Genomic DNA, 16202 nt, shown 5'->3' with positions numbered 1-16202 from the left:
CGAAAATACTTGAAGTAAAAAAAAAATGTCCGTAAGGAGTGAGGGTATAACTGTTGAAGGACTTCTGTCTGCCACTTATGAGGACCTGGGCTGATTCCCAGCAACACACACTCACACATGCATACGCATGCACACACACCCCCCCCACACACACCCACACCCACACCCACACCCACACCCACACCCACACCCACACCCCCCCACACACACACGCTGGGCGTGTGATACATTCAACCTGGTAAATATCCTTGCTGAGATGACAAAGGACTACAGAGTGGCTGCTGTCTCCCTAGGGTTGCCTGGTGCCTGCAGATACCCAGCATCACAAAAAAGGATCAGGCTTTATGTCATCGGCCTGTGAAGAGATCAGAATTCAAAGCTGGGGGTACGGTTTCTATTGAATGCCCTGCCATAAAACCAAAATATCTCCAGTTGAGCCATTGCAAGTCAGGGGACATATGTGCGTTTATGATCAATAAGTAGCAAAATGTGAAGATTGAGTTCAGTAAAATCTCATAGCTTGGAGCATTGTGTTTTCTTCGAGGAGAATGAGAAAATAAGGACATTTTTTCCTCTTTAGTTGTGCGGGAGTGAAAACTGGATTCTTTTAGGCAGGCAGCATTGAGAGATTTCAAGTATAAAAGAGGATGCTAATGTAAAAGAATACCACCTTCTACAACAAAATCTCTTTTCTTTCCTGTCTTTATTTTTGAAAAGTGCTTGTTGACGCAGGGTCTTTCTGTATAATCCTGGATGGCCTAAAATTCAAGATAACCCTCCTGCCTCAGACTCTTGAGTGTTGGGTCAAGAAATAAAGAAGCTCACAAATCTTGGAAGAATCAGAGTCTTGTTCTCTGTACTGGCCCCTTGTTGTAAAGAATCAAATCAGATTCACTGACTTAACATCTTTGTAAACAAATTCAGATGAGACATCCTCTCTATCCCTGCACCCCATTCACAGACTTCCCAAGTCCTGCTCCAGGGCCTAGTTTGTGACTGCCTGATGCTATTTGATACTCATTTTTCCACAACCTGTCAGATCTAGCCTGGATGCCACAGCTAGCACCCTGGCTTAGTCTGGCTACCTGTCCCTGCGCAGAAGCTGACTCTAGACTTCACAGGGTTCCGTATCCTAGGTGGGTCTAGTTCCAACCCTTCCTAAGCCACAGTCAAATTCTAGGATTCTGACAGGACATACTCTCCCTACAGCCACCCAAATGCCCCTCCCTGGAGTACCTCATCACCCCACTAGATAACCAGAATTCCCACATCTTCCTCCAAGTTCTAGCCTGAGTCCCATATCCTGCACTCCAGATTCATCCGACCAACCCTGACTAGGCTACAGCCAAGCCCTTGACCACTACCAGGACCTACCCTATTTGTAACCACACATAGATCTCTTCTGGGCCACCTCTGACTTAGTATCTTTTGTAAAGAAATTCATGTGGGGTGCCCCGTCCACAACTCCATCATATACACAGACTTCCCATGTTCTCCTCCATTCCTTTCCACAAATTACCTGATTTAAGCTGGGTCCCAGAGTCAGTACCAGCCTAGACTGGCCTTCACCATAAAGGAGGTCTAAGCTTGGGGCTGATTGCCCTGTACCTGTTCCCCAAACAACAGGACTGTCACCGATCATGCCCTCAGACCTATGCTCCTCACTTAGAACAGAGGCATATCCTGTACAGCAGCCCAGCCCCCTCTGTCCACCTGACTTTATTCCACCCAAGACATTTCCAACCTCCAGGCCCAACCCACCCCCAAGTCTCCTCATCTTCCCTGACCTGCTTTATCCATAACAAACTCAAAGGAAGTTTCACATATGCATATCTCATCACAAGATTACCAACGATAGGAAAGACTAAGCCATAATCTTCTCTCCAAACCCACCAGTCCTATGGAAATGTTCATCTATGAGAATTACCCAGATGAACTCCAGGAGATAGGGTTAAAGAAAAAAATCATTAACTTCACCAAAGATTTCAAAGACTTTAAAGAAGACACAAAGAAACAGCTAAGTGAATTCAAGGAGGAAGAACTGAAGAAGAATAAATCTTAAAGATGCCCAAGAAAACGTAAATATAAGACTGATGGGAATTATGAAGACAATCCAAGTCTTGTGAATGGAATTTAACTTGTGTATAGAAGCATTAAAGAGCATTCAAGCTGAAATGAAGATGGAATTGAAAAGTTGTTTCCTAACTAGAAAACTCAAAGGGAAATCTTACAAATATAAAGAATCAGGCAGAAGACAGAACATCATTTCTCAAATACAAAATAGAGTATCTAGACCAAATGATCAAGAAATATGAATATGTGTGGAATTATCTCTAGCTAATGTATAATATCTGCCATGGTATGAATCCCATGTGAGTGGTTCTTATGCTTCATCATTTAGGAAACGACAAAGGAAAGTCCACACTTACTCAGGGCTGAGGAAATGGTTTACACGTATTTTCAATCTGTCATTGGTTGGCGCTAAAGAGATAAAACTGATACAAATGACTGTGTATCATGGAAGGCCCGAGGAAGAGAAAATAGTTAAGATCTCCTGGGTAAACTTGGAGGGGGGTAGAAGGGAGGGGATGGGGGATTGGAACATGAGGGTTCAGAAAGACCCAGTTGAGGGAGGGGTGGAGGTAGAAAGCAGTGAAAGAGATTTCTTGATAGAGGGAGTCAATGTGGGCTTAGGGAGAAACCTGGAGCTAGAGAAATTCTTAGGAATCCAAAAGGATGACCCCAGCTAAGACTCCTAACAACAGTGGAGAGGGTGTTTCATTAGTGATTGCCCTAAGTGTCATCATGGAACCTACATCCAGTAACTGATGGCAGCAGATGCAGTGAGGAGGGGGAAGTCCTGTGCATATGTAAATAAAGCACAGTTGGCCAATAGGGAAGCAAGATAGGTGGGACTAGGAGTCCAGGAGGATTCTGGGAAATGTAGTGAAGGGAGTCGTCGCCATGGGATTCCCGGGAAGAGGGGACGCAAGTCTGTGTTTCTCGGTAAGATAAGACCTTATAAAAATATATATTAGTAATTACAGATTAATAGTTAAGTCAGAGCTAGCCAATGAGAAACAATAGCAAATGGCCAACAGCTTCATAATTAGTATAGTGTCCTGTGTGTTCATTTGGGACTGATGGGGCTCTGGGACCAGGCTGGCGGGAAGAATGCATGTTACACAGTGACCTACAGCCAAGCACTGGGCTGAGCTCTTGAAGTCCCGTAGAAGAGAGGGAGGACGGACCATATGAAAAGGGGGAGGGGGTCAAGATGACAACGATAGGGAAAACCACAGAGACAACTGACCCAAACTAGAGGGAGCTCACAGTCTAAGGACTGACAGCTGGGGAACCTGCATATAACCAAAATAGACCTCTGAATGTAGGTGACAATTATGTGACTTAATCTGTTTGGGGGATTGGACTGGCAGAGGCACCAGGACCTATCCCAGGGGCATGAAGTCCCTAAGGTGGGATACCTTCCTCAGCCTTGACACTGGGGTCGGGGTATCTTGGTCCTGCCTCAACTTGGTATTCCAGACTTTGTTGACTCCCCAAGGAAGGCCTTATCCTTCTGAGGAGTAGATGTGGGGTAGGGAGGAAGGGAGGCTTGGGAAGGCTGGGGGAGAAGGGGAGGGAGAGGGAACTGGGGTTGGTATGTAAAATGAAAAAAAAATTTAAAGAAAAAAAATGCTGCATGATAAATGAAAGACCCAGCTTCAAGCTGAAGATCAGAAACAGAAAAACGACCAAGCCACTAGCTCTGAGCACTACCTCAGGCAGAAAGAGCTTGGTCCTGTCTCCAGGAGCTCTCACCCAAGCTTTAGACTGCTGCCTCTCCTAAGTGTGGCTGGAGAATGAATGCCTGATGTTGACTACTGAAGACCCTTTTGTATCAGTCTAGTGCTGGGATTGAAGGCCTGTGGCCCCAGGTGCTGAGATCATCTTTGGGTGAGCTGTCTCTCTCAGGACTGAATCATTTTTGTATAGTCAGTGTGGCCTTGAACTAGCAGAGATCGGTCTACCTCTTAATCCTGAGTCCTGGGATTAAAGGTGTGTGCCACCACCACCTAGCTTCTATAGCTAACTAGTATGGTTGCTTTGCTATTTTGATCACCAGCGGCTTTAATAAATCATAAATGGTGTATCACCACAACAAATAACTATGTGTTATGACTATAGTGGGATTTTAAATATATCTTACCTCTAAGAGAAAATAATTAAATTTGCCTTATCTTCCAGCATAAGAAAGTCCTTAAATTTGAATGAATTTTGCCTTTCTAATATGACTCAAAATTTGAAATTAGAAGCACTGAAACAAAATACTAACAGCAGGAAAATGATTTGTGAGTATATATATGTATATGTATGTATGTATGTATGTTTATAACTTCACAAGGAATAAATAGACATAGGTTCTAATCATAGGAAAAGATCGATCCACCTCATATAAATAGAAGAAACACAAATCAGGACAATAGTGAGACAGCATTTCACATGTGCCCAGATGACAAAAATAAAAACTATTGATGAGAAGCCACACTGAGACAAAGCAGCACACACCCGCAGTACTGACACAGAGAACAACTCCACAATTCCAAGAAAAACCTCACTGTTTACACATGATCCTAAAATCACACTTCCAAGAACCTACCTTAAAGATATACTTGCAAAAATATGAAAATATGTAGGCGGGGTGTTTATTCACTGCAGCAAAAGACCAAAAATAACCCACACGTACACCAGCAGGAAATCGGTGGAAGGCACCACGTGCACCCTGAACCAGTGAGAGCCGAAGGGAATCTGGGCGAGGTTGCTGTTCTCCTGGCTGTACTTGGTGTAAAAGTGTTGTAATAAAACGCTAAGTTCTGCATATACTTCCTCCCAGAGAGATGAACCTTAGGGGAAGTGAAGTTCTTACTCATGGACACAAAGATCTGAGAGTTGCCTGAGTGCCCCTCATCACCTCGGGACAGCCCTTGATTTAGAAAGCTCTGAGTGTTTCTCAGTCGGAAAGTCACTGTGGTAAGACGTCTGCCTGGCCACTTTACTGAGAAATATTTTGTTGCCATCGCAATGCCTTCCCGTTTTTCAAACGTCTGATTCTGGCCGCCCTTCAGACTTGGGTTGGCTGTATCTGCCAGAGCTGGTGCTGTCCCCGGCTGCCTGCAGCTACTGCGGAGCAATTCCCGTGCTCTGATTTGACTTGTCTCTTTTTCCGGATTGCAAAGGTCATTTGCTGGTTTGTTTGTCCCCCCCTACCCTGGGCCTCTAGCTAGCACTGCTTGGGGGAGGTTGAAGCTTTCCAAAAGCTGTTAGGTTCTTTTATTCAGCTTTAATTTAGCCCCATCTCCCACCACTGGAAAGTAATCATACAAATGCGTCAATGAAAGCATGTATTCACAGCTTTATTCATGTGAGTGTGTATGTTAGCTGTGGCACGTTTATAGAATGGAATATTGTTCACTTCTAAAAAGCCATGAGATGTGAGACCATGGGGGAAACCCAAATGTATGCCAGTGAGCAACATTAGTCACTGTATGACACATAATTTTAACAGCATGGCATTCAGGAAAAGATAAAGCTGCAGAGACAAGAAAAATTTAGGGGTTGGGAGTTGTGGCGCAGTCACAGGGCGTTTTTCCAGCATCGTATGCAATCCTGGACTCTATTCCTAACATTCGAAAAAAGTAAAGAGGAGAAATAGAAAGTAGGGAGGGGGTGAGAGAGAAAGAGGGAGGGAGGGAGGGAGGGAGGGAGGGAGGGAGGGAGGGAGGTAAAAATTCAATGGCTGCCATGGGTTAATAGAAAGGAGGGGTGACATGGAGGTTCGGAGGGTCTAGTCAGAGAAAGACTCTGATACTCTAAGGATAGGCACTGCCCATCATACACCAGTTCAAATCCACGGACTACACACTAAGAGTGAAACCTAAGCACGCAGACTATAGGCGATATAACGTGACAACACAGGCTCATTGGCTCAGACACGCTAACTGATTGGGGAAGGGGGGAGCACAGGGTGCAGAGGTCAGAGACATTGCACCTTCCTTTCAGTTTTGCTACAAAATATAAACCTGCTCTAAATCGTGTTTGTTAACAAACAGAAAGATTGCACTGATAAATAATACTAGAGAAAAACTGAAAGGTATTAATAAACGGGAGGTTCAGTTCCATAAAAACTGCATGTTATTTTATCACACCACAGTCTCCAGTTCCTACGAAGACATCCTTGGCTCCTAGCCTAGTCCACCACAACTAATAATAAACATTTCATTCTAGACCAGCACCTTCCCATTGTGCTGCCATTGGCCTCCCCACGCCTCGTCCCCGGGATCAAACCTGAGCGTTTCAGAGGCAGCCAAGTGCCCTACCCCTGCTTATGTCTCCAGGCCTCAATTTACGCTGTTTCCTCCTCAAACCCAAGAGAAACAAAACGCAGCAGCACTTCCAGCATGCTGCAGGAGTTTCCCCTCTCCTCAGAAATAAGACTGGCAATGTCTGCTGCTGTCTGGACTTCCCTGCATTAAAACTATAAAATCAGCCTCTCACAACATAGTGACACCTGCTTTCTCTCTACACGAGAGCAGCAGTCACCACACTCAGTTCTGTAGGACTGGGGCAGTGGGCTTCCTTATTGACCACTTTCCTGCCTTTTTGTTGATCCAAATTACCCAGAGGCTGGCTGGCTCTAGGGATCAAGCTTCAGGTTTTCCTCAGGCACCATCCTCTAACCCTCAATTGTCTGCTAACTTGGAAAACCTGGGCAGAAATAAATGAATTCTCTATATGCGTATGACATGAGAAAATTAAACCAAGGTTAATTAAATAATTTAAACATATCCATAATCAGCAACAAGATTAAAAGAGTCATTAAAATTCTCCCAACAATAAAAGCCCAGGACCAGGTGGACTCACTGCCGAAGCACTAACACCAATATTATTCAGCTTACTATGCAAAATAGAAAAGGAAAAGAGAAAGGTTCCTAAATACTTTTGTGAATTCAGAGTTACTCTGACACCAAAACCGAAAAGGGATACCAAAAATAAAGAGAACTACAAACTGATCTGTCAGGTGAACACAGACACAAAAGTTTCAATAAAATTCAAACATAGCTCAAGATCACATCAAAGAGATGTGATCATGACCAAGTTAGTTTCATTAAAAAATGGTTCAACATATGTGATTCATCAAATAAATGGACTCAAAGAGAGAAATTGCATCATTATCTAAATAGATACAGAGAAAGCCTTAGGCAAAAGTTCCATATCCCTTTGTGATAAAAGGCATAGAGACACCAGGGACAAATGAAGCATACCTCAACAGAATAAAGGCTATATAAGACAATCATACAACCAATATCACAATAAAAAAGGAAAACTCCAAATATCCCCAATAAAACAAGGAACAAAACAAAGATTTCCACTGTCTCTACTCATATTCAATAAAGTTCTTGAAGTCTTAGCCTGAACAAAAAGCCAAAAGAAGCAACTAAAAGACATACAAATAGGAAAACAAGTTGAAGTGCTCCTATTTGCATGTTAGATAGTCTATCTATAAAAGGCCTTAAGGAAACAGGCATTGAGGGTGCACGCCTTTAATCTCAGCACTCGGGAGGCAGAGGCAGGCCGGTCTCTGTGAGTTTAGGACCAGCCTGATCTACCAAGCGATTTCCAGGACAGGCTCCAAAAACAATACAGAGAAACCCTGTCTCGAAAAACAAACAATCTAACCAAAACAAACAAACAAAAAAGGGCATTAAGGACCCAACAGAAAATTCTTCAAGCTGATATTTTCATCAAAATGACAAAGAACAAAATGAACACTCAAAAGTCAGTAGCTTTTCTATATGCCTATTACAAACAGACTGAAAAATGAGGGAAATGATTCAATCCACAATAGCCAAACAAAGAAATAGAATAATTGGGGATAAACCTACCCAATGAAAAGAAATATTTCTACAACAAAACTTTGCAACATTGGAGAAAGAAATAGAGGCAGACACTACAAGTTAGAAAAACCACCCATATGCATGGATCAGAAGAATTCATCTAAAATTTCAGTGCAGCCCCAATCAAAATTTCACGACTATTATTCACTGGTATAGAAAAAAGACAATCTCAAATGTATATGGAGTCAAAAAAGTCCAAAGACAGCCAAAGCAATCCTTATTAAAAAGAATACAGTGTGAGGTATCACCAAATCTGATTTCAAAATACACTGCAGAGATAGTAATAAAAGAAGCAAGATAGTAGTACAAAAAGAGAGATATAGATTAATGGAATCCAATAGAGGACTTAGACATAAGTCTACACTCTTACCTGGTATTAGACAAAGATGTTGAAAATATACATTACCAAAACAAAAAACAAAACAAAATGAAAAGCCCAAACAGTCGGGCGGTGGTGGTGCATGCCTTTAATCCCAGCACTCAGGAGGTAGACGCAAGTGGATCTCTGTGAGTTTGAGGCCAGCCTGGTCTGCAAAGCAAGTTCCAGGACATCTAGGAATGTTGCTCAAAAGAAACAAAAACCATAAGAAGGAGGAGGAGAAGGAGGAGGAAGAGGAGGAGAAAGAAGAAGAAGGAGGAGGAGGAGGAGGAGGAGGAGGAGAAGAAGAAGAAGAAGAAGAAGAAGAAAGAAAGAAAGAAAGAAAGAAAGAAAGAAAGAAGGAAAATATACATCACAAAAATGATTCTAGGAAACCTGGGTTTCAACACACAGAAAAAGAAAACTAGATCTTTATCTCTCAACCTGCACAAAACTCAATCCTAAATAAATTATGTATTCAATATAAAATCTCATGACTTGAAACTTCTAGAGAAAAAGTAGGAGTATTCTTCACTACATACAGGCCTTCTGAATTAGGCTCTGGTAGTGCAGGAAATAAGGCCAACAACTGATAAATTGGGTTTAATGAAGCTAAAATACTTCTGCCCAGCAGAGGAAATCATCAATCAAGTGAAGAAGCAGCCTAAAGAATGGCAAAAAAAAAATCTTTGCTAGTTATCCATTCAACAGAGGATTGGTGTATAAAACACACAAAGAACTAAAGCCATGAAACATTAAGAAAACAAAACAAAACAAAAGCCCAATTTTGAAATGCACTTTGGATATAGTTTGCTTTGTTTTGGCACGATAAACATGGTGGCCGGGAACAGCTTGGGGAGGAAAGGGTTTCCTTCAATGTATAGGTTAGAATCGGTCACTGTAGCGACCAGTCCCCCATTTTAGCAGCCATGACAGGTTACCATGTGCTTGCATGACCTTGCCGCTCTGTCCTGGTCACTAGGAGGTCAGATGCCCTCCTCGTGGCAAGGAGCCAATCAGAAGTTAGCTGGGGGTTTATAGCTCTGGGTGTGCTTTATGGACAGTGCACAACAGTGACGTGCAGAGCATAGCAACCACCCTGGGAGGGTCTATGGGCCATAACAACCAGTTGACCAATCAACACAGGGCAGGTCACCCAAACCTGGAAGCACACCAATCCTGAGACTGTTTCATGCCCCTAGACACTCCCCTTATGCTGCCTTTTAAGATCCCTGCCTCGAGGTTGCTTGGGGTCTTTCTCCAGCCATCCGCCATAGTGGCGGGGTGAAGGGACCGAGCTAATGGGGTTAGTTCGTTAAACATCTACAATAAAAGACTCTTTGCTTTTGCATTGAAATGTGCCTTTTGATGATTTTGGGGTTCAGAATTTGGACATAACGTCACCAAGGGGAGGAATTCAGGGCAGGAACTTGGAAGCAGGAACTGGAGCAGAGACCACAGAGAAACAGAGGATCTTTGTTTACTGGCTTGTTCTTCGTGGCTTTGTTTTCTATGCAACTCAAGTCCACCTGTCCAGGGATAGCACCGCCCACAATGGCCTGGGTACTCCCACATCTACCATTAATCAAGAAAACGTCCACATAGTCATACTCACAGGCAGTCTGATAGAAGCAATCCCTCATCTGGGATTTCTTTTTCCCAAATGACTGCAGCTTGGGTCAAGCTGACAACAATGACAGCAGCAGCAACAACAACAAAACTTAATCAATGCAGGAACTGAACAGAAAATTCTCAAAAGAATACAAATATGTAGCAAACACTAGAGAGAGACAGAGAGAGAGAGAGAGAGAGAGACAGAGAGAGAGAGAGAGAGAGAGAGAGAGAGAGAGAGAAGTGTTTAGCATCCTTAGCCTTCAAGAGAACTGCAGACTAAAACTACTCTAAAGCCCATCTCACCCCAGTCAGAATGGTCATCTCCAGGGTTACAAAGGACAACAAATTTGGACATAGATATGGAGAATGGGGAACCGATACACACTGTTGGTGGAAGCGTAAACCACAGAAGTCACTTTAGAAATCAGTCTGGGGATTTTGTAAAGCAAGCGAACAATCAAGCCTAGAAAGAGAACGACCATATGACCCAGCTATAGCACTCCTGGGCACACTCTGTATCCTACTACGGAAGATACTTACACACCCACAATTACTGCTTCTCTGTTCGCAAAAACTAAGCAATGGATTCAACCTAGGTGTCTCCTGACTGATAAACAGATAGGAAAGCGTGTTATATACACACAATAGAATTTATTTGTCTGGGGAGAGAGAAAGGAAATCATGAAATTTTGTAGGAAAGTGGATGAAACTAGAAACAAGAATGGTATACTTCAGGCCTTCAAACAAATCCCATGGTCTTCTCTTATATGTGAATCTTATCTTGGAATCCTTTGGTTTCCTGTGTTAAACTTGGAGCATATGTGGAAAATAGAAAGAGGTTACTAGAGGGTATCCATTAAGGAGGGATAGTAGAATACAGGCAAAAGGAAGCAGAAAGGGAATTCTAGGGGCAGAAAGGTTTAAAGTAGGTAGAATGGGAATGAAGGAGAGAGGTAAGCTAAATTGGAGTGTTATGAAAAGGCCATACATGAACCTACTGTCTTGCAATCCAATAGAGGGAATAGTAGAACACTTGTGATCTGAAAGAAAAGGAGCTGAAATCTTGGTGGTAATGATTTAAGCAGAGATAGGGGTCATAGGTGGGGATAAAGGCAGGGTAAGGAATGGTTTCACTAAAACTAAGGATGTATGTGAACATGTCAACACAGATCCACCAGTTGTATGCTAATTACAAAATTGTTTTGCCCTTTTAAAAAGTAGTTTAAATGAGGAGCCCTGCATGGACAGACAATGGGCAATGATGAAAATGAGTTATTAAATGAAAAATTTCAGTGCCAGACCCTATGAATTGCACTCAGGGATGCTACAGAGGTCTCCAAAATAATATAAGATATCGCCAATTGCTTTTGGTTGCATACCATAACTAAAGTTAGATGAGTGGAAAGTAAACATACTGTTTGAATGTGGGGAGAACAGCTTACTCCATGAACTGTTACAGACACTTCGTATGCACTGTACAGACGTATTCCGTGCACCACAAAGTCACACCTCATGTGCTCTACAGACACACTCCGTGCACGGATACAGACACGCTCTGTGCACTACAGTACATTTTGAATGGGCTTTGTGTCTTTCTGTTACATACTGTTCCCTTTGAAAGATTGAGAAAACAAGTCTAAGAATGTTCCTATGTATTTGCCTAATCCTGTACACAAATGCCTATTTGTGGTCGCATTATTTGTAATAGACAGACAATTTAAATTATTTGTTGCTCAATGTGGAAACTGTCATGACAGTCTGGGGAGCTAAATTTATTGGCATACATGACTAATCTCGCTGCTCGGGAGGCTGAGGCAAGATGATTGGTATGTATGTCATAGGCAGCTTATACATTTCAGTGACACTGCCTCAAAATAAAATATAAAAGTCTGTGAATATAGCTCAGTGTTAAGTACTAGCCTCACTAGCATGCAGAGAGCCCTGGGTTCAAGCCTCAACACCATAGGAAAAATGAAATGCTATATAACGAGGAAGTAAGAAAGAAAGAAGGGAGGAAAGAAATGCTCTTTATTTAAGAAAAAAAATCAAACTATATTGAACTAAAGTTTAATGTTTCCAGGAGCTGGTGGCACACGCCTCTAATCCCAGCACTTGGGAGGCAGAGGCAGGTGGATCTCTGTGAGTTAGAGGCCAGCCTTGTCTACAGAGTGAGTTCCAGGACAGCCTCCAAAGCAATACAGAGAAACCCTGTCTTGAAAAACAAAAGAAAACAAACAAACAAACAAACAGTTTAATGTTGTCATGAAGTAGTAATAACAAACTACCACAGTTACTAACTGGAAAATTAGAGTAGTCTACATTAGGAAGCTTCAAGTACAGACTAGAAGAAAATTAGAAAGAAAATATGGCCAATGGCATTTTTTAAATGTCCCTAAACGTGTGGAGGTAGCATGATCCTGCTGTCTTCATTCCTCAGGAGGATGACTTCAGTCCAGAAGTTAGAGGCCAACCTGGGCAACAAAGCGATACTTTGCCTCAAAATGAAAAGCAAAAGGCATCTACGAGTGTATCTTAGAGCATCTAGAAACTTGCTTACTGGGAGCTTGTAATGGCAGAGCTAATGCATATGCATGAGAACAGCGGCCAACCTGCCACTCAGGGTGGCCTGGGTTCCATCCCCAGCCTGCCTCGGAAAGGTGGAGGAGGAAATGTCCTTCCTCATCTGGTAATAAAAATGACAAGCTAAGCTAACAAGGCACAATAGCACATCTAAGAAATTAGCAGATCTGTCAATATAAAAAAAAAATCCCCGGTTCAGGAGGCTTCCTGGAATATCCCAATGCCCTTTTCTCTACACCACAGAAACTTCTACGAACCAGACCCGGGACACAATCTTGGTATTGGGCAAGACTGTGTGGGCAGAAAGAGGCCCTGACCCAGAGGAGGGAGCATGGGGAACTAGGCTAGGGACACTGAACTTACTCCTTAAGGGCTTGGGATTTTTCTTGAATAAAAATTCCTGTGTCTCTCTGTCTCCTGCATAGCCTCAGGGTTTTTGTCCAAGCAGTCACCGATGCAGTGAAATAGTTTGCGCATGTCCGTGGAGCTATCTATCGCACATAACCTCTCCTGACCCCTTCTCCCGTTTCCACGCAAACCTGGCAGGTTCTGACTTACAAGCTTGTGAGTATTAAGAGCAGACCTGGGTGGAGTCTTCGCATCTCAGAAGACCTCCCATTTGTCTCCTGGTAACCACAACTGGAACTCAGGGTGTGGACCCATGAGCTTTTTGCTACTGAGCCTCTACTTAACCCTCAGGCCCTAGAGTTAGCTTTTGAAATTCCACGGCAGAGAAAGCCAGAGGAAACAAGACCGCTGGGGGGGGGGTTTATTATGAAAAGCCGTCCTTCCCACTCCACCGGGATGGGGGCACCAAACCACAGGAGCATAGGAGAGAGACACTGCGGTGCTAGACACGGGAGGCTGGCCAAGGGAAAGACAGAGCGACTCCCTAGCCCTCTCCTTATCACGCAATGCCCGCCCCACCTCTTCCTACATATGTCCCATCCCCTTGTTTTCTTTTTTTTTTTTCCTCCGATAGAGACTGGAATGTCTCACACCAGATTTGATGGTGTATGTGTGCAGTCCCAGCACTCACAGCATTTGGGAGGTAGAAATAGGAGGATCAATAATTCAAGGTCAGCCTTAGGTACATAGAAAATTCGGGGTCAGCTTGGATTAACCAAAACCCTATCAAGGAAAATCAGAGTATGCATGTGTGTGTGCTTGTATATACACATGTGTGTGTGTTACATTATTTATCTATATGTATATATAGTTTGAGTGTATTTGTGTGTGTATATTGAGGGAGAGGAGACAGAGGTTCGGGTTATCTCCATGCTGCCCAGACTGGTCCTATACTTCAGTTTTCTGTTGCATGTTCAATCCAGTCATTTTTCACTGCTACAACTCATCTTCCTAAGTCCTCCGTATTTCTTCCCTAAGTCTGTACATCCACATGCTCTCAGCTTTTCCAGGGTCACTCGTGCCTCTAGTCTTCTCTGGGAAAGAGAGAGCACACCATCTGTCCTGCTCATAAGGACTTTAGATGCAAGCAGGCTGCAGGAGCCCCAAAGACCCCCACATCCAGCAGAATCGGGTGACAGCCATGCCTTTGAAGAAGAATGGCTCCCGGAGGGTGCCCAAAGACAAGGAGCAGAGGAAGAAGGCTTCCTCCAGGAGCAGAGGGAGAGCGGCAGCGATGAGGAGGGTAGGTGCTGGGAGGAACAAGAAAGAGACAAGGCGTCAGGGAGACGTAGGATTGTGAAGCATTGCAGACCCCAGAAGAGGCTGAAGAGAGTTCACAGAGGACTTTGAACAGAGGAGGAACTCTGTCTAATACAGGCAACCCGAAAGATCCCCCTTCTGGGCTGAGAACACAGTTCAGGGGTAGAACATTCCCTAGCAGGCCTGCCACTACAATAAACGGAAATAAAATGTCCTAAGTGAAAACTAAGCCACCCTTGCTACCGTGTAGGAGGCGGAACTCAGTGAGAAGGCACAAGGGGGGCACCGAAAGGAGAAGTCGGAGGACTGTTCTAAAGCCTCAGGGAAAGCCAGGCGTGGTGGCACACGTCGACTGTGTCAACAATCAGGAGGCTGAGACAGGAGGATGGCCAGGAGTTCAAGGCAAGTCCAATGACGTACTGAGTTCCAGGTCAGTCTGAGGGTTATGAGACATTCTCAAAACACAAACACACTGCAGGGGGAGGCAGTGGCTATGTGGGCTGGGATGAAGGCAATGTTTTAGGAGCCTGCATCCTGGTGGAGGCTGGAAGGGGACACTGCAGGGGGGAGACAGTGGCTGTGTGGGCTGGCATGAAGGCTGGGATGTTTTAGGATGCTTTAGGAGCCTGCATCCTGGTGGAGGCTGGAAGGGGAGGCAAGCAGCCAGCAACTGGTCTGTGTGAACTTGACTCTGTGTTTCATTTCCTCTAGTATTTTGTTTTTCTTTTTTTTTGACTTTGTCTTTTCCTTTTGTTGTTGTTTTTAGTCAGCAGGATTGCAGTGAGGATTTGAACTATTTTTTTAATGTATTCAACTTATCAGAGAGAGTCTTTGTCCTCTTAGTGCTAAAGGGCCCCTTTTAAACATAGCTTATTCAGAATTTGCAAGGTGAGCTGACTGATGCTCGTAGGATTCTTCCCCTGAATGACCGGAAGCCACATTGCTCCTCAGTGTCTCATTTCAGCCGGCAGACGTTAAATCTGTGTTTTTAAGAAGTGCGCAGAAGCTGATTATTTCCCAGCCTGGCATGCACCTTGTCACATTCAAGGCCAGAGTAGGCTACCCAGAACCTGTTTCAAAATGAATGCATTTTTCTTTTTACAAAAGGTCCAGAAGGCAATTTGAAGAGACATCTACCAGCATTAACTGGAGCAGCGTGTGTCCAATTACCACAGGCTGGGTGACAGCGGGTAGATTGTGTCACGGAGAGCACTCTGGGCAAAACCTGAATTCTAAAACTGGAGACCACTGGAAAATGAGGATGGAGCCTAGCATTCTGCAAGGCTGGTGAGCGAAGAGAAATAGTACAGCGTTTACAAAAGGATGTTTTTAAAAGCCCGCGAAAAGTTGATTAACTTCGGTGGGTGATCATGCTTACAGACCTGCAGGCAAGGCAAACCGCCAATGTGCCTCCCATTGCGACAGCCAGGAAGGGAAGCCATGCTGCAACGCGGGTGTCTTCCAGTCTGCCCTGGTACGGCTGTTTCAGCAGCACTGTCCTTCAGAGCTGGACTGGGTGGCCGGAGAGGCAGGTATGAGGCAGGTAGAACCTACCTCCTGAGCCAACTTAACTGAGTTGCAGAGGGGGAGGCAGGAAGAGGGCATGGGGTGGGGTGAGCGGGAGCAGGCGTGCTTTCTCTCGGCGTCACTTGTTTTCTCGGGGTGTTCGATTGATGAACCTAGAGCAAGTCAGCCATTCCCATGTAGTCTGCAATTAAAAGAAACAATAGCATGTTATTTCAAAGACAACTGTGTAAGGACTTTACCTCATTAAGCCAATTAGACCAGCTCCTCCCTCTCCCTGGAAAGGCCCCCGTGAAGAGACTTGTGTGGATGGGGAAGGTGTGAAATCTATTAAGGAAATATGAAGTAGACTGATGAGAAGAAAATCTCCAAACTAGACTTTCACACTTACCCTCGACCCCTGCTGGCTTTAAGCTACCCCACCATCGAAAAAGCATCCTTGGTAGAAAAGTAAAGCCAAGGGCAAGAGGCTGGGCCAAGAGAGCCCTGTCAGTCCTTGGGAT

General features: G+C 44.0%; 1 long non-coding RNA gene across 1 annotated transcript; it reads left to right on the top strand.

Annotated features, from left to right (window-relative positions):
• The first annotated feature begins 14246 nt into the window (after positions 1 to 14246).
• LOC121134728 lies at positions 14247 to 15912 on the top strand. The gene is made up of 2 exons (XR_005871896.1): positions 14247 to 14605; positions 15283 to 15912. It is a non-coding gene; the product is annotated as an uncharacterized LOC121134728 (long non-coding RNA).
• The last annotated feature ends 290 nt before the right edge of the window (positions 15913 to 16202 follow it).

Source organism: Mesocricetus auratus, unplaced genomic scaffold (assembly GCF_017639785.1).
Source record: "Mesocricetus auratus isolate SY011 unplaced genomic scaffold, BCM_Maur_2.0 Super-Scaffold_100030, whole genome shotgun sequence".
NCBI lineage: Eukaryota > Metazoa > Chordata > Mammalia > Rodentia > Cricetidae > Mesocricetus > Mesocricetus auratus.
Note: the sequence above shows the minus strand (reverse complement) of the source record. Positions and strands in the feature narration are given on the sequence as shown.